The sequence below is a fragment of the Acomys minous genome (genome assembly GCF_964271855.1).
Source record: "Acomys minous genome assembly, chromosome: 2".
Classification (NCBI taxonomy): Eukaryota; Metazoa; Chordata; class Mammalia; order Rodentia; family Muridae; genus Acomys; species Acomys minous.
Window position 1 is genome coordinate 97,815,759 of NC_140484.1, and position 19,431 is coordinate 97,835,189.

Genomic DNA, 19,431 nt, shown 5'->3' on the forward strand with positions numbered 1-19,431 from the left:
GATTATTTGAGCTGGATCTGACATGAAAGCCTCTTTTTGTGGTTAAGATTCCATTGTTCAAGAAAATAATATGCAAGATGGCAAGGGATTAAAACAATTAAAATATTTTACCTAAATGTAACACTTGTGAACTATGACAATCACCATAATGACAAGATATTTGTAAACATATAATAAATCACTGGATGTATTTTCCTGAAACTACCACCCAACACCAGAGACAGCAAGACAGCTAAAGAATAATATTAAAACACAATCAACAAAAAACAGAGAAATATGGCTTTCCAGAAAACAGTTATACCAAAGCAATCATCCCTGAACCTCCAACAGAATTGAAACACAAGAAAATAACAACTCTTTCCTTATGGAGGAAATAAACAAAATATGTAAAGAAATACAAGAGAAAATGGTAAAAAAAAATATTGAGGCCCCTAGAAAGGCCAACAAAAGGACTATAGAAGAAAATTAATAAATCACTGGAAGAAATTCAGGAAAATACATCATGTGAAAGAATCAGTAAAATGGATTAAGATCTGAAGATGAAAATAGAAACAATAAAAAAGTACAAACTGAGGAAACATTGTAAAGAGAGAACTTAGAGAAGAAAACAAGAACTACAAAGGTAAGCATCACCAACAGATTACAAGAGATGGAGGAAAGAATCTCAGTTATGGAAGCTATAAGAGAAGAATTTGATGCAACCATCAAAGAAAATGTTAAAGCTAAAGAATTCTTAATGCTAAGCATTCAAAAAATCAACAACATAAAGGATGAAACCTGAGAAGTATAGGAATTGAGGAAAAAGAGGATGTCTTGCTTCAAGGCTCAGAAAAAAAAGTCAACAAAATCATAGAAGAAAATTTCCCCAATTTAAAGAAAGAGATGCATATAAACATATGGGTCCTGGCAAACACCAAATAGAATAGACAAGAAAAGAAAATCTCTCAACACAGAATACTCAATACATCAAATGTACAGAACGAAAGAAAATATTAAAAACAGCAAGGAGAAAAGGCCAGGAAACACAGAATGGCAAACCTACCAGAATGACATCTGACTTTTCAGCAGATATCATAAAAGCCAATAGGGCCTGGGCAGAGGGCTTGCAAACACTAAGAGACCACAGATGCCAGCCAAGACCACTATAACTAACAAAACCTTCAACACCCATAGATGGAAATAACCAGATATTCCTGACAAAAGCCAAATTTAAATAGTACCTATCCACCAATCCAGCACTACAGAAAAAAGTCGAAGGAAAACTCAAACTCAAAGAGGCTTATTATACCCAGGAAAGCACAGGAAATAGATAACTTCATTTTGGAAAAACAAAAATTCATGCAAATGCACAAACACTATCACAACACCAAAGTAAAATGACCTCATAATCTCTGTAAATTAATCCCTTTCAATATCAATGGTATAAACTCTCCAATAAAAACACACAGACTAACAGAATGGATGCATGAACAAAACCCAACATTCTGCTACATTCAAGAAACACACCTCAGCCAAAAAGATACACATTACTTCAGGGTAAAAGACTGGGAAAATGTCTTCCAAGAATCTGGACACAAGAAGCTAGCTGTAGTAGCTATTCTGCTATCTAATAAAATAGATTTTCAACCAAAATTAATCAAAAGAGATAAAGAAGGACACTTCATGCTCATCAAGGGAAAACTAAACCAAAATGATCTCACATTTCTGAATATCTATTTCCCAAATACAAGGGCACCCACATTTTTAAAAGAAACATTAATAAAGCTTAAATGACACATCAATTCCCACACATTAATACTGAGAGACTTCAAGACACCACTTTCACCAAAAGATAGGTCAATGAAAAAAAAAGCAAAACTGAGATATAGTGACACTAACAGATGTCATGAATCTACTGGACATTACAAATATTTACAGAACATTACACCCAAAGACAAAATAATACATCTTATCAGCAACTTAAGGAACCTTCTCCAAAATTGGCCATATATTAGGTAGCAAAGCAAGCCTCCACAAATACAAGAAGATTGAAATAATACCTTTTATCCTATCAGACCACCATGGACTAAAGTTGGACCTCAACAACAACCCAAATAACAAAAAGCCTACATACATATGGAAACTCACCAACTCTCTACTCAATGACAACTGGTTAAGAGAAGAAATAAAGAAATTAGGGACTTCCTAAAATTCAATGAAAATGAAGGTACAACATACCCAGATTCATGGGACACACAAGAATCAGTAATACGAGGAAAGTTCACAGCACTAAATGCCTGCATAAAAGATTGCAAACATCTCATACAGGCAACTTAACAACACACCAGGAATTCAAAAAGAAGTAGAAAAATCCAAGAGGAGTAAATGGATGTAAATCATAAAACTCAGTGCTGAAATCAATAAAATAGAAACAAGGAGAATAATTCAAAGAACCAACTAAACCAAGAGCTGGTTCTTTGAGACAAATCTATAAGATAGAGAAACCCTCAGCCAAACTAAGAGATAATATCAAAAGCAACAAAATCAGAAATTAAAAAGGAGGCATTACAAAAGAAACTGAAGAGATCCAAAGAATCATTAAGTCTTCTTTCAAAGCCTATGTGGTACAAAATTTGAAAATCTAAATGGAATGGATAGTTTTCCTGATAGATTCCACTTGCCTATGTTGAATCAAGATTAAGAAAACAAATTAAATAGTCCTATTTCTCCTGAGGAAATAGAAGCAGTCATAACTGCCCCCCCCCCAAATAAAAAGGCAAGGTCAAATACTTTCAGGGCAGAATTCTACCAGATTTTCAAACAAGAGCTAATATAGATACTATTAAAATTACTCTACAAAATATAAATGGAGGGAACATTACAAAACTCTATGCGGCACAGTCACCTTAATACCTAAGCCTCACAAACACTCAACAAAGAAATATAATTTCAGACCAATTTCTCTCATGATGATTTACGCAAAAATACTCAATAAAATACTCACAGACCGAATCCACAATAACATCAAAAATATCATTCACCATGACCAAGTAGGCTGCATCTGATGCACGCAGGGATGGTTCGATATATAGAAATCCATCAATGTAATCCGCCATACAAACAAACTGAAAGAAAAATACAACATGATCATCTCTTTAGATGCATAAAAAGCATTTGATCAAATCCAACATCTGCTCATGTTTAAAGTTTTGGAGAGATCAAGGATACAAGGCACATACCTAAAAATAATAAAGGCTATGTACAGCAAGCCAACGCCAAACTAAATGGAGATAAATTCAAAGAAATTCCACATAAATCAGGGACTAGGAGAAGCTGCTGACTCTCTCCATATCTCTTCACCAATAAGACAACAAAATGATATCAAAGGGACCACAATGGAAAGGAAAAAGTCAAAGTATTGCTCTATGCAGATGATATGATAATATGCATAAGTGACCCCCAAAATTCCACCACATAACTCCTACAACTGATAAACACCTTCCACAAAGTGACTGGATATAAGATGAATTTTAAAAAATCAGTAGCCCTCCAGCATACAAATAACAGAGTAACGAAGAAATTAGGGAAACTACACCCTTCACAATAGGCAGAAATAATATAAAGTATATTGGTATAACTTTAACCAAGCAAATGAAGGACTTGTATGAAAAAGACTTCAAGTGTGGAACTGGGCATGGTGGCATGAGCATTTAATCCCAGCACTAGGGAGGCAGTGACAGGTATATCTCTTTGAGTTTGAGGCCAAGCTGGTCTACAAAGCATGTCCAGGACATCCAAGGCCATGCATAGAAACAGTTTCAAACCATGAAAAACAAACAAACAAACAACAACAAAACAAAACAAACAAAAACAACTATCAAGTCTCTGATGAAAGAAAATGAAGAAGACATCATAAGATGGAAAGATCTCTCATGCTCATGGATCAGGAGGATCAATATAGTAAAAATCACTATCTTATAAAACAAATCTATAGATTCAATGAAATCCTTATCAAAATTCCTATACAATTCTTTACAGACCTAGGAATAGAAAGAGTAATTCTCAACTTCATATGGAAAAACAAAAAACCCAGAAAAGCTAAAACAATCCTGTACAATAAAAGATCTTCCAGAGCAATGTCCATCCCTGATCTCAAGATGTACTATAGAGCAACAGTTATGAAAACAGCATGCTAATTACTTAGAAATAGATTGCTTAATCATTGTAATCAAACTTAAGCCCACGAAATAAACCCACACACCTGTGGACACATGAGTTTTTACAAAGAAGCCAGAACCATAAATAGAAATTATCTTCAAGAAATGGTGCTGGTCTAACTGGATGTCTACATGTAGAAAAATTCAAATAGATACATATTTATCACCCTGTGCAAAACTAAAGTCCAAATGTGTTAAAGACTTCAATATAAAACCAAACACACTAAATTTGTTAGAGGAGAAATTGGGGAACGCCGAGAACTTGGTACAGGAGACAATTCCCTGAACACACCACCAATAGTTCCAACTCTAAGATCATCAACTAACAAATAGGGCCTCATGAAACTGAAAAGCTTATGTAAAGCAAAGGACACTGTCAACAGAAGAAAATAACAGCCTAAAGAATGGGAAAAGATCTTCACCAACTCTACATCTGACAAAGGGCTAATATGCAAAATATATAAAGAACAAGAAATTAAACACCACCAAACCAAATAATCCAATTTTAAAAATGGCATACTGAACTAAACAGATAATTCTCAACAGAAGAATATTAAATGGCTGAGAAACACTTAAGGAAATACTCTGCATTCCTAGTCATCAGGGAAATGCAAATCAAAATAACTCTGAGATTCCATCTTACATGTGTCAGAGTGGCTAATATCAAAAACTCAAGTGACAGCACATGATGGCAAGGATGTGGAGAAAGGAGAATACTCCTCCATTGCTGGTGGGATTTCAAAATTTACAACAACTTTGGAAATCAATCTGCCACTTCCTCAGAAAATTAGGAATAGTGCTATGGTAAGACCCAGCTATAGCACTCTTGGGCATATATGTGAAAGATGATCCACCATAATGGATATTTGTTCAACTGTGCTCATAGTGGTTTTATTCATAATAGCCAGAATCTGGCTATAAAGGAACTGTGGTACATTTATACAATGGAAAAATGATCAGTTATTAAAAACAAGGAAATCATGAAATTTGAAGGCAAATAGATGGAAATGGAAATGACCATCCTGAGTTACGTAACCCAGACTCAGAAAGACATACATCATATATACTCACTTATAAGTGGATATTAGCCCAACATAGATGTTCTCTGAAAGACTCCATTCAGCAAAGGATTGGGACGGATGCTGGAACTTGCTGCTAGACTCCAGGTGGAGCACTGAGAATGGTATGGAAGAATGGGGGTATGGAAGAACCCAGAGATTTCAGGAACCCCCTAAGAAAATCATCAAGGCTGGAGGATCTGTACCCATGGAGGCCTGTACAAATTTGTACCAACCAAGAAAAACATCCAGTAACCCTAGATCCCCTGTTCAGATCTACCTATAGAAGAAAGCAAATAGAGTTCACCATCCCTTGAAATCTCTGGAAGTCACCTGGGGAAGACAAGGGGAATCTCTAGGACCTGCTCCCTGCTCGCACCAGGTCACTGAAAAAGTATAGAAGTGGTCATCTTTGACCAGCTCTCCGACCCCTCCATCTACTGTGCCTCACACCTTCATGCATTCTTGGAGACCATTATGCCATAGGGACCACCAGGTGAGATACTGTGAACCACAATTCCTGGACTTCTTTTTCCTCCCAGCAAACCAAGCAACAGTAAGATATACCCTGTATGTTGCACACCTCATTCTGGGAGCAGTGTACCATCCCTGGCCTGGAGGACCTAGGCAGCCGCCTGGGAAAGACAGGTGAGATTTATATATCAAGCCCTGTGCTTGCACGAAGTTACAGGGAAAACACAGATACTGTGAGCTATGCTAGGCTCCTTGCACCCTCCATCTATTGACCTCATCAGTACCTGCATTGATGGAGGCCAATGGGCCCAAAGGACCACTAGGTGAGACCCTGTGAACTACTATCCCCAGCCTGGAATATCCTCCCAGAAAATATAGTAGTGGAGAGACCTGCCACATTCTGGCCCATGTGCACCCCATTTCAGGTCCAGGTAGATCAAGGACATTGAGATTAAATGGGAAACAGTAAATTCATTTGAAAAGAAAGTGCCGAACAGCCTTAAACTCACTGTCATGGGAGACAACTTCCTGGAAAGGATGTGGATAATGAGGGACATTCCTCCTTTGATGTTGGGAGTGAAAACTTGTACAACAACTCTGAAAATCACTCGAGAAATTTCTTAGAAAACTGGGAATAGCTGTACCTCAGGACCTTGCTACACCTTCTTGCTATACCCAAGAGATGTTCCATCGTACAATAAGGGCATTTGGTCAATTATGCTCATAGTAGCTTTATTCATAATAGCCAGAATCTGGAAACGACCTAGATGCCACTCAACTGAAGAATGGATAAAGAAATTTTCCTACATTTACAAAATGGAATACTACTCAGATATTAAAAACAGGGACATCATGAAATTTGCAGCAAATGAATGAAACCAGAAAGTATCATCCTGAGTGAGGTAACCCAGACCCAGAAGCTAAGTAACACAGATGGCCTAGGAGAGAATGCATGATTCTCACCGAGAAGAGAAAATAAAATAGACAGAGGAAGTGCTTGGAGAGAAGGAATATGATAGGAGAGGGATTGCTGAAGGAAATGAGGGTGGGGATCTAATAGAGGGGTGGCCAGGAGGACAGAGGGCCTGAGGGGAGAAGAGAACCCATGGCCTGGGGCGTCTCTGAGACAACCTGGAGACCTGTGACAGGGTAGGCTTCTGGGAGGATATGGGGGTGATTGTGAGACTGTGAGTAGCACAAGTCATGGAGACTGAAGAAGCCATCCTCTAAATAGAACTCCTAGAGGTGGTAGTGGAACATTAACCCAACTCACTGAAAAATTGACCTTTAATTTACCCTGCCTGCAACAGAGAAATGAGAGACTAAGGGAATTTCCAACCAATGCCTGGCACAAAACCAAGACCCATACCATGGGCGAGAGCCAACTCCTGACACTCCTACTGGCAATACGCATAAAGACTGTTCATGTTTAACTCAGACCATAACTAATCATAGCTGATGGAGGTGGAAGACATATCCCCATTTAATTGTTGGGTGACAGGAAATATTTTTCATTGGTGTGATGCATTGACCAAACACCAAGGCAACAGGCCTCAAGTCCAGAAGTCATATAAAACAAAAAGTGTTTGATATTTTTCTTTTACTATTATTCATTGGGGAAAGAGAGGCGGGCGGAGGGGGGGGGGGGAAGAGAAGAAAAAACATGAATCCGGGTATGTAGGGAGGTTGGAAAGGGGATAAATAAAATATCACTTAAAATATAAATAGGTCCCTTGAAACTTGCTGATCACAAGAGCTGGGGACCCAAGTGATCTCCTCCTTTCTTCTAATTCCAATCACCAAGCTTTATCCTGAGTACTGTATCAGATCTCATACTGAGGCCTCTCCTCTTCTCTATTCCCATTTTCTTTGGAGATCCTGATGACAGAGCCGGCTCTTCACCCTCCTTTGGACCCTTCTCAGTCCCATTGTTCTAGCTCAAGCTAAGCTCTCAAAATACTTAAGAACCTCATAAATGTAGGGGGCATAGGTCTAGCCCATGCAAGCATTTAGGTTAGTGGTTCAGTTTCTGTGAGCCCCTGTAGGCCTAGGTTATTTGTCTCAATTAGTCTTCTTGTGGAGATCTTGTTCCATTCTAGACCCCAATTCTTCTTAGAGAGTCACAGATCTCTATCTAATGGTTGGCTAAGTCTAACCATCTGTTTGACCTCACTGCTGAGTGGACTTAGCTTGATCAACTTCATGTTGGTCCCCTAGCAACTGGAGCAGGAACTGTCCTTGACTTTGACTCTATTGCTTGATGTTGGATCACTCCTCCCTACCTGAGCATCCTCCTCTGGGCACAGTAGAAGAGGATGACTTTATTCCTGATGCAACATAAAATACAGGGATAGCAAGGGGCAGAGGGCAGCTATCTTCTCTGGTAAGAGGAAGGATGGAATGGAGGGAGGAGAGAAGGTGGGACTGGGAGGAGAGGAAGGAGTGGGCTGCAATGAGGATGTAATATAAATAAATTAAAGAAAAGATATGAGTAATAAAAATACCTACAAACACAATATTCCTAGAAAATCCTGTGGCCACATTTGGCAAGATCTGAGAAATATTCCCATACCAGGCAAGCATACTTTCATAAGAAATAGAAAGAGCAACATAAAGAAATGAACAGAACACCCATCCAATAAAGGCAAGACTGATATTAGCATATAGAATTATGAGTAGCCCAAAAACAGATACCAAGATTCCATTAAAAAGAACATATTAATAACAGCAAGAAAAATTTGTCTCCACTGTAACTGACAAACCCTCCTATATTAGGCCCTGAAAATATAAGTGAAGAATAAGAAAAGGACTCTCTCTCTCTCTCTCTCTCTCTCTCTATATATATATATATATATATATATATATATATATATATATATATATATATATATATATGTAGATAGGAATAAACCTATTAATGCAATCTATGAAAATGCAAGCAGGTAGATGAAATGAAAACAGTCCAAGATATCAATGTCAAAAAAGAATAAGGAAAGATAACTCAAACAAAATGAAAACAGGAAGTGAAAAACTTAGTAATTTGAATAAAAATCTCATCAATAGAGTACAAAATAAAAGAATCTCAGGCACTGATGAATACAAAGAAGAAATTAATATTTCAAAGAAAATGATAAAACAAAACAAAATTTCAGGTAAACATCTAGGAAATCTGAGACTATATCTAAAAACTTAATATGAATAATAGGAACAGAGAAAGGAAAAGAAACTCAGGAGAAAGACACAAATACTTAACAAAATCAGAGTAGAAAATATCCCTATCATAAAAAAGAGGTTCTGATCCAGGTACAATAAGCATACAGAATGCCAAATAATGTAGAATAGAAAAGAAATGCCCCATGACACATAATTTTCAAAAAACTAAACATACAGGGAAAAGTATTAAAGGCTACAAAAGAAAAACACCAAGTAACATATAAAGAAAGACCTATTAAAATAATACACGATATTTCAATGGAGACCCAAAACTTAGAAGAGCCTGGGCAGATATTCTACAAACTTTCTAAGATCACACATACCAGCACATACTATACTATACCCAGTAGCACTATCAATCACAATAGATGGAGATAGAAATTCCATAATGATAGCAAATATAAGCAGTAGCGATCTACAAATCAAGCACTGTAAAACAAACTGGAAGGAAATTTCAACCTAAAGAGGTTACAATATCCAAGGAAACTTCAGGATAAGTAATCTTAGAACAAGAAATCAAAGGAAGGAAACAAAAAAACCACAACAAAATAACAGTAATCAACAAACACAGCTCACTGGTAACTGTCACTATCAAGGTCTCAATTATTTAATAGAAAGACAGAGACTAACAAAAATCGACTTGAGGGGGCTGGAGAGATGGCTCAGAGGTTAAGAGCACCTTCTGCTTTTCTAGAGGTCCTGAGTTCAATTCCCAGCAACCACATGGTGGCTCATGACCATCTGTAGTGAGATCCAGTGCCTTCTTGTGGCAGGAGGGTGCACATGTGGGCAGAACACTGTATAAATAATAAAGAAGTCTTTTAAAAACAAAACAAAAACAAAATCAACTTGAAAACAGGATCTATCTTGTTTCATCACAAACATACCTTAGCATCAATGACAGACATCGACATCACTAAAGGGTAAAAGAATGGATTAAAAGATAGTAGAATAATGGACCAAATAGTGGACAAGCTAGTGAAGACATTTAAATATCTGACAAAATAGAGTTCAAGCCAAAACTAATCAGAAGAGATAATGAAAGATAGAACATACGCAAAGAAAAAATCCACCAAGAGGTTATTGCAATCCTTTGCACATATACACCAAACACAAGGGGCACCCATGTTCATAAGAGAAGCACATTACAGCAAAAATCACCTATTTACCCTTACACAGTAATAGTAGATGACTTCAATACACAACTCTTGATGATAGACATGGCATTAATTCAAAAACTAAACACAGAAATGTTGGAGCTAACTAATGGCATCATCCAAATTGTTCTCACGGATATTTAGCATCCAAACAAAAAATGATTACCTTTTTCATAAAGGTCATGGAACTCTCTCCAAAATTAACCACATACTTTGACACAAGGCAAAGTTCAAATTATTCAAGAAAACTCAAATAACACTATGAATCCTATCTGAACAATGGATTAAAGTTGGAAATCAATAACAGAAATCTTACAAACTCAGGGAACCATTCACCGAAGAAAAAAAGTGGATCCAAACAGAAATCAAAGACTTTCTAATATTAAAGGGAAAACACTACAGTGTTCTCAAACTTATGGGATACAATGAAGGTAGTACTTAGAGGACAGTTTCGAGAAAGAACTAAGTGGCAATTGAAACATCTCATATCCGTAATTTAATGGCACTCCTGAAAGCTCTTGAACAGTTTGTTCTCAACCTTCTAGTACAGTTCTCTATGTTGCTGTGACCACCAATTATAAAATTATTTTATTGCTACTTCTTAACAGTAGTACTCCTATGAATCATAGTTATGTCATCATAACTGTAGTTATAATTCATAATGTAAACATCTGATATGGAGGACATATGAAAAGTGACCCGTGTGAAAAGGGTGGTTTGACCATTACAAGTTGAGAAGCTCTTCTCTAGAAAAAAAGATAGCATCCCAAAGAGAAAATGGCAATAAGCAACAGCAAAACCACAAAGTATCAATTAAACAAATAGTTGTTTATTTGAAAAAAAAATCAGTAAGATTAACAAACCCTTATCCAGCTAAAAGGTGTAGAAGGAATATCCAAATAACAATATCAGAAATAAATAGGGGGAAAAGGAAATCCAAAGAATAATGACATGCTTTTAAAAACTGGGCTCTAAAAAAAAAAAAAATTGGACTCTACCAAATCAAGAAAAAAACTAAAAGAAATGCATATTTTTCATAATACATACTAGCTACCAAAGTTAAATCAAAGCCACATAAGCAATTTAAATAGTGAATGAAATAGAAGCAATCGTTAAAATTCTCAATAAAAAACAAAACAAAAACAATCAAAACAAAAACAAACAAACAAAACAAGATCAGATGGTTTTAGCATAGAATTCCAGACTTTCAAAACCAAGTTAAACAAAAAATGTTTCAAATTACTCTATAAAGTTGATACACAATGAGCACCTTAGTTCTTTTTATGAGGCTAGTTGCTTGGCAGTAGGAGAAAAAAATACATAAAAATCAGTAGCCTTCCTATTTACAAATTGTTAAGTGAACTGAGAAAGCAACCAGGGAAACGATTCCTTTCATAGTAGCCTCTATAAACATAACTTCTATAAACACCTCTAACCAAACAAATGAAAAACTTGTAGAAAGATATCAGAAGATGAAAAGGTCTCCAATGTTTACAGATTAGTAGGATTAATTTAAGTGACCATTTTACCATAATCAGTGTAAAGATTCAGTGCAATCCCCATCAAAATTCTAGCACAATTTTTCACAAAACATCTATGAAGGCATTCTTAATGAAAACACCAAATTAACAAGAGATCAATAGCCACAACTGAACATCTCTCATCACCAAATGAAGCTCCCTACACTGGGAATGGAAAGGGAAACAGAGTAGGTAGTTATGGATATGTCAATGGATGGCATACAATTAAACTGAAATTGCAAATTAATAAAAATAGAGGCAAAACTAGCCATCTCTTGTCATCAAATAAATCTTGCAGTACTGGGATCGAGTTACATCTAGTTGAGTTGTTGGACAAAGAGGCCCCATAGGAATCCCCAAGCAACCAAGGCTACTACCAAGACTATATGTTGTTCTTTCCAAAGTAGACAAGGTCCTATTGCTGAAGACATCTACAAAACTCAATGAATGTGGATAAGTGGAGCCGATGACTACCTACATGAAGACTTCACACCAACAATATAGTATCTTCAGTACATGAGGGTACTTTGCTTGGTACCAAAAGAGAAAAACCAACACCAAACCAGCAACACATCTTTACATTGCCATTAGTGTTCTCCCTCAAGTTTTGCTGGTGCAATAGTGGCAGTTTGTGGAAGTAACAAATCAATATATGATTTGATTTATTGCCTATTCTAAGAAATAGAACCCATATTCAACACTGCTTGGGTGACTAAGAACTGGAGAATGATATCACCTGGATGTAGAAAAAGCATAATGCTGTTCATAAAAACAAATAGAATATCAATAAAATGACTTCTCATGACATACTGCTATACTTGCATCCTGTCTCCATCAAATCCCTCTCCTCAGGGCTAAAGAAATCCTGATAGAGCATTTCAAGGACACAAAGGATCCAAGGCCTTTTAAACACAGTACAACCAACGCACATATCAAAATTCAGAGACTGTAGCATCATGCACAGGGCATGCATTAGTCTACAAATCAGATGACATCCACAACAGAAGCTACCTCCAATTGATAATTGCTTGAAATGAAAACTCCCTTTTCTCCAGTGGAGTCTCACTGATGATAACGCACTCTTAGGAGGTCACATGCACATCAGAAGATGGCCAACACATAACAAACTTACTGGCATCTTTGGAGGTTCTTTGTCTCATGCTTTGTCAGTTTTCTTCTGGTTTACCTTACAGGTTTTCAACATATATGACTTCCAGTTTTGTGTTTTTAAAGGAAAACTTCCACACATCAAAAGAACTTATTCATCAAGTTGATATGTAGCTTACAGAATTGGGGAATATTTTCACCATGTAGATTACTGTATATAACATAGAGGGAAATAAAAACTAAGTATTAAGAAAATGCCCATATCACAAGTTTGATATTAGGCTGCAGTAGTTCTTTAAAGGTGAATAATAGACACAAAATTCACAAAAATGAAAATTAAACTATTTTGAATTTCTAACTTAACACAATGAAAATAGTTATGAAGACAAATTATTGGAAGGCTATAGAAGTTGAACAGTGTCTGGTTAAGACACTAAGGAAACCAGTATGGAACTTCTGAAAAAAGTATTATTTTTTAAAAGCTGCAAATTACCAGATGACCCAATATTTCAGTTACTGGGAACCTATACAAAAGATTATTTCAGATATAATTGTACGATGTTTTTGTCTACTAACAATAGCTAGGAAACAGATTCCTCCAAAGAGTACGTATGATAAATAGGATAATAAAAATAAGTACTAACCTCTCAAATTATTGAATATACCTGGTTAATTGCAGAAAATGTCTAGTGAGGTAAAACCAAGGTCCAGGAAGACAAATTCCTCATTTTCTCTGTACTATTAATATCTAGCCTTATATTTTTAAATTTTGTTTCACTGAAAATCCTTGACATTAGAATGGGTCAACCACTGGAGGACAAAAGATGTCATTGAAAAGTTGAATGGTAATTTTTCAGTTTGTAGGTATATTGCATGGTGATGGCAGAAGCAATATATCAACTTAAGTTACTTCTGGGTACAGTACTGTCAGGGAGACCCCAAAATAACAAACAGGCTCTTGCCATTGCTACTTGTTGCCAGCCACAATTAGTTCATGCCATACTGCACATTGTTCCATATACCTTGGGTCTAGGACATATATACACAGCATGAGATGAACTTTATTGACTAGCTGGAAAGTCCTAAGTCATAAAAATTCATCCATGATTTTAGAAAGCTGCAAAAACTGCAAGCAACAAACCAGATTTCCAGATACACTCAGTGAAATGGTATAACTATAGACTCAAGTTTAACCATTACTTCTTAGCTTTTCATATGGAAGAATCATCTCTTTGTAGCATCAGTGTGGCAGGCAACCATAGATTGATTACTACTTCAAAACTGTAATTTTGCTACACTAAGAACTGTAATATAAATATATCATATGCGACCCCTGTGAATTGGTCATTTGACCCCAATGGGGTTGTGACTTACATGATTGGATAGATATATCTATCACTGACATAGACCACTGATCTAGATAGATATATCTGCATATCCATGTTTCATAGGACTTTAAAAGCATGTAGGAAATTAAGTCAGCACAGATGTCTCTCAACTGATAGTAAAACCATTATACATATCTGGAATCATGTACTCATTTAAAACAATAAATTATGCAATTGCTTTAAAATGTTATTAAATATTTTCCCTATTTCCTTTTGGATTTTAATATTAAAATTGGAATTAAATGAATTCTTTTACTTTAATGTCTCTTCATATTCATTGGCATTTCTAAAATCATGTAACTATCCTGAAACACTAGCAGGATGACCTCCTTGTCTACCTATTTTCTCCTCTTTTTCCTGTCTGGGGTTCAGTACTGATTATGTTCCTCAATATTTTGATGAACTCATATACTCCTAAGTATATATGACATGTTATCATTTAATGAGTAATTCCATTCATATACTATAGCAAAATTTTAAAAGATAATATGGACATAAACTGAAAATGAAATACAGTATCAGGAACTACTCCAACTGTGAACAGTAAAATGTAGAATGAGTGATACAAACCACAATGCACAGGTGGACATGACAGTGTATATATACAATCCCAGCCATTAAGTGATGAACACTGGACAACCCTAAGAGAGGCAGCATAAGCTGCCAAGACAGTTTTAAACACAAACATGCAAACCCCAAAACATAAGCATTGCCTAGCTACATGCAAGAAATTCATATTTTACCCAGAGAACCTACAGAGAACAGAAACACAAATGCACAAATGTACACACATAAAGTAAATAGTTATAAAAGATCTTTTATAAACAGATATTAGTGAACATTAAAATTAGATGAATGATGCCTGAGATATTTTCTAAGTCCTCCCTATAAGACACTTCATAATAACACTGAGGTAAAAGTAAAGGGAACTAAAATAAATCAAACATGTCATTAATAGCAAAATGAAAACAAAATCTTTCAATAGTGCTATTCCCACTATAATTCATAATCTCAATCAGAATGATTAGGCAAGATCAGGGGATTAACTGCCAAATACTCTGTAGAGCTTCAGTGTACAAACCACACAAATCAAAGGCCACGGAACACCCTAAGTATAAACCATACTGAATCCATGTCACTTGGAAAGGGGCCAAGAAAATGATATGGCAAAAAATACATAAGGCTTGTGAGTTATCCAACAGTGATGCATTAATATTAATTCTAGATCTTAGGTAATCCTTATAAGACTATAGTGGAGATAAAAACAAAATGCTGTAGAAAATTACTTTAGTCTTTTCAGTTTAACACTCTATTTTGAGAGAGGGCTTCACATAGTCAAGACTGAAAATACTCATAGTCCTCCATAATGATCAGTAGTGATTGTAAGTGTATATATACTATTATACACTGGTTTAACATGCTATAACCTAACCAAAGTATGTCATTTAAATGGTCTCACATAAATACTGTAAAATGAATAAAGAAAATACAGCGGCTTCATAATTCAGAGCCTCTTTGGGATTTTTTGTTTCTTTGTCTGATCCTTTTTTGGTTGTTTTTCTGAGGCAAGTTTTATCTGCTTAACCTGCAACATGATTTGTGGGCCAGGATGGCCTGGACCTCATAGAGATCTCCTGCTTCTATCTCCCTAGTGCTGGGATTAAAGGTATGCACCGTCGCACTTGGGCTCAGACTTTCTTTTAAAAGGGTTACTTTGCGAAATTATTGGTGTGTTGGTATGTAAACATGAGCCCAAGTTCCCACAGAGATGAAAGGCAATTACAGGGGCTGCTGGGGATGGAACTCAATCTGGAGGGGAAGACCTGGTGGCACTCAGAGGAAGGACAGCAGGTTACCAAGAAGAGACTTGATACCCTATGAACATTTACAGGGGGAGGTAATCCCCCTCAGGAACGGTCATAGGAAAGGGGAATAAGGGGAAAATGGGAGGGAGGGAAGAATGGGAGGATACAAGGGATGGGATAACCATTGAGATGTAACAAGAATAAATTAATAAAGTAAAAAAAAGAACAATATGCACTCTCAATCACTTAGACTTAGGCCAGAAATAAAGGCTGAATACGAGATATCTTTGGTAAATGTTAAATTTTGAAGGAGATGCTAATCAGGAGGATTTCTGAAAGTTCAATTCCCACATGAACTACACCATAATGAGGCCCAGACTATACTTGGCCACATTTTATCATAAAAACAGATAGCATAAAAGTCTAGCATGAAAAATAAAAATTCAAATATATTAAAACCAGTAAGTTTCTAGAAAAATCTTTACCGTGTAACATTATCTATAAGAAAATTTAACAATACTTCATAATCATATTTTCTAGAAGTACTTCTGATTTCATTTATTCATAATCAATACTAGAAATTTTACCATATTAGAAATTCAATGGACACTATTGGAAAAATAGGGAAAACAAATTTCATATGTAAAATATAGTGAATAGATGTTCCCAGCCATTATATTAATGAAATATATGAAATGCATATGAAAACATTTAGTTACAAATAAAAAGACATACCTTGAAGTTAGATAGGAAGACTCAATTTAAAAGAAATCTATTATCTCCTATTTAATATATTAAATCTGGTGCAAATGAAAGTAAAGAGCATTTTGTCCAACTTTACAAAAAATTTGACTAAAGAGGGAATATTCTGAAAAAGAAGAGAAAGGAGGCTGAGCTCAATAGAACAGGTAAGACTCTAGAAATCATCAGTATTAACAAGTCAACAGAAGAAAAATCAAACAGGATTGCAACAAATTATGTTGTCTAACATGCTAGATTTTAAGAAGTCACAGCATTACTCAAAGTACATAATATTATTAATTACCATCTAGCCCATTAATTATCAGGAACAAAGAAAAGATAAAAAAAATGATGAAAAACTAGGTGAGACAAAAGATATATATGATATGAACAAAAGAATGTATGCAAAAGAAAACCAAAAAACTCCGTGAGACAAGAGAAAATTGTTTTAATGTATAATTTATGTAAAACATAGTAATAAAACAAAGTGAATATAAAACATAATGACACACACATGATGACCAGCTTACTGACTCATTTACAAGTAAATGTATGATTAAGTAACAGATACACAACATGGAAACTCAAAACAATGAACAAATAAATATCATGATGGTTTAATAATAAATAGTTTATTTATAATGTTGACATATCAGTAACAAAATAAATGGATTTCAAATCAATAAAATCATGCTACATAAAAATGAAGACGTTATCTCAATCAATGAAAGATACACTTACAAGTATTTATAAATTAAATGCAATAAAAATACCAGAAAACTCCATAAACGTTAGTATTCACTGTGTTAAAATTAAGAATTTTTAAAGTAAAGATAAAGCATCACACAATACTATTCTAATGTAGCACATTGAAATCTCTATAATTCACCCACTCAATCAAAAAGGTCTTTATAAATTTATATTCAGTGCTAACTTCAAATCAGCTTCAAAATTAAGTATGAAATGCACTTCATACTTTCACTGAGATGAAGACTTTGTCAACTCTATCATACAATTTTTATCCATGCAGCAATATCTCCAGTTCTTGAGTTAGTCCAACAGCAACAATCAAAGTCTTTATATATATGAAATAATTGTCTTCAAAGACACTTTCCAGTCTCTATCGAATTAGCTGAGGTCACTTTTAATGATTGGCAAGAATGTTCATACGACACCTTCTGAGACCTTTAAGAGCAATATCAAGGTTGTAGAAACTACTGCTATCCAATTGGTAATCACCTAAGAGCATACAGAAAAAAAAAACAGAACCATTAGTTCACTATCAAATTCCATTTATTTTACTATAAAAACACATTTTTATTCCACATCTATTGAAACTATTTCTTAATTATGCAGGTATTAGTTCTATCATGTCCCTCTGATTTGTCACTTTGATGTTTTCGTTTTTTATTTATTTAACTTCATTGTGAATGCATTCATTGTCCTTGCTACTTTGTCAGTTACTTTCAAAAAAGTACATCTTGTTTCTTTAACCTATTTACCTACATACTGATTATTCGCTGACTTGTGGCTAATAGAATGTGACCAGCAGCATCATGCTCTTGTCTTCATGCTTTTAAATATATATTTTTATCATTTTAATTTTGAGTCTTTTCATGTATATGCATATGAAATTCATGAGTTACCATGCAGGGGTGCTAAGAACTAAACTCGGGTCTTTTGTAAGAGAAGAACTCACTTCAACCGATGAATCATCTCTTAGACTTACATTGATACCTTTTTCCTAATAAAAATTCAAGCAAATAATATGAAATATATAAAATAATCAACTAAAGGATAATACTACATATATATTTATTAAATCATTACTTTATTAAAATAATCGTCTAAAAAGCCTATTTACGGAGAACTTAAAAATGTTGTTAGCTGGTACTTTTCTGGAATGAACAAATGGTTAAGTTTCTGCAGCTGTATAATTCAGGCATGAAGATATACATCTCTAGTCCCAGTACATGAGATTCCTAGGCAATGTAATCAGAAACAAGTTCGTATCCATCTTCAACTACATAGGGAATTTGACGCCAGCCTAGAATCCTCAGCCCCAAACTCAAAATTGTATTAAATAAACTGATAAGGCTATAGTTGTAGTTTCTTTATAGAATGCTTAGCTTAGTATAAAGGGTTCACAACCATCACTGAAATTTTAATTTATTTAATTCAGAAAAGTTGAATGTGTGAAATAATATTTGAAATATTACTTTGCATGGTCTAAGAGAATAAAAATAAAATCATTCCTTACTTATTATTTTTAGGAAAAACTTTAGGAAAGTAGATTCTTTCAATCCGTCGATGTTTCTCAGGTTATAGCTAATAAGTCTGCCAACATGAGCATCTGAAAGATTAAAATGCCAAATACAGATTAAGTTGTACATGAAAGAATCATTATGAGAGTTAGGCTGGTATGAGTGAACATATTAACTCATAATTAATAGCAAAGACTTCTATCCCATTTCCATTTATTATGTGTATGAACCTTCAGAGACCAGAGGCAACAGACCCTCCTAAGGTGGTATAAGATGTGGTTCAGTATGTCAAACATAACTAATGTCCTCTGAAAATGTTACAGGTTCACTAACACTCCTTGATTCCTCTTATTTTAATTCATATGTATGTGCCTGTATATGGATACATGCAGTCATTCAGTTGCCAAAGGCTACTTGTGTTAGATTACCATGGAGCTGGAGTTATAAACAGGAGTGAGCCACCACCTGTGGCAACTAGAAACAGGACTCAGCTCATTAAAGAGTCGGT